Source organism: Haliaeetus leucocephalus, unplaced genomic scaffold (genome assembly GCF_000737465.1).
Source record: "Haliaeetus leucocephalus isolate CR32 unplaced genomic scaffold, Haliaeetus_leucocephalus-4.0 Scaffold273, whole genome shotgun sequence".
NCBI lineage: Eukaryota > Metazoa > Chordata > Aves > Accipitriformes > Accipitridae > Haliaeetus > Haliaeetus leucocephalus.
This window is the reverse complement of record NW_010972709.1, coordinates 459,551-460,787: the sequence shown is the minus strand read 5'-3', so window position 1 is coordinate 460,787 and position 1,237 is coordinate 459,551.

Here is a 1,237-nt window from a genome sequence, read left to right as displayed (position 1 = left end):
CCCCCCCCCGCAGCACCCCCCCCCAAGGCGGTTCAGCAAGGAGAGGGTTAAAAATAGCCCCGGAGCCGCCAGCATCACCCAGACAAGGGGGCCACGGCTTCCCCCTGCCCGAGCTGTCTGCCTCAGCATAGCAGGCATGGACCATTGCCCACTCCGCTGCCGAACCCACAGCCCTGCCTGGGACAGGTTCCCAGCATTTGGCCGGGCCCCCCCTGCGGCGTCCCCTCCCTCACTCCCGCAAGACCCCAGGGGCTCTGGCCTCACCCCGCCACCTCCAGCCCCCTCCCTTCACCCCCATTTTCTGCTCAGGTGGGCCGGGGCAGAGCTGCGTTGCAGCACCCTGCCCGAGACGAGGAAGGGGCACCTGGGTGGGCCCTGGGACACAAAGCCCCTGAGGGGACACGGCACCTGCCCCCCTGTGGTACAGGGTCCCCAGTGCCATTGGCACCCGGCTCCCACGTCCAGAAAAGCCCCCGTCTTTCCATGCTGCTGGTAGAGTGGGAAATCTGCCTGGGGGCATCTCCTTGAAGGTTCTGCCCCTACACTGCAGCCCACACCAGCCACCTTTGCCAGGACCTGGCCAGGAACTAGTGGCTTTGGGAACGTGCTGGCCAGGTGGGCTGTGCCCCAAGGGGGTTGCACGGGGGCTGGGGGCTGCAGCAGGGTCAGGCTGACAGCACCCTGTCCCGCAAGGTCCCAACGCCAGGGACATCCAGGAGGTTCCCTGGCTCCTGGTTTTGCTGGGACCCCCATTCCGCAGGTGGGAGTGGGGGACAGGTGTCCCACCCTGCCTGGAGGTCTGGGGAGGCTTTGGGGCCCCCCAGGCACTGGGTGCAGAAGCGCCCACAGACCCGACTGTGCTCAGGGGAGCGCAGGGATCCCCGTCTGAGCCCAGGCAGGGCGCAGGGTGCCGGAGCAGGGAGCAGCGGACGAGCAGGGGCAGAGCGATGGCAGCAGCTGGGCTGGTTCCTCGATATTAATAGACATTCCCAAGAAAGCGGCGAGGAGGGAGCAGGCGGGGTGCTAAATAAGGCAGGGCGAGCGCCCGGGGTGCAGCCCAGCCGCACGGGCTGCGTGGCGAGGGCGGCGGGGTGCCAGGGCAGCCCAGGGGACGTCCCGGGGTCTGGGTGTCCCGCGGTACGGGGGGCCCCAAGGTAGCAGGACCCCCGGCCCCCCCAGTGCGGGGGTGCGGGGCTCCAGTGGCCCCAGGCGGGGGGACCCGGGGCCCCGCCAGGAC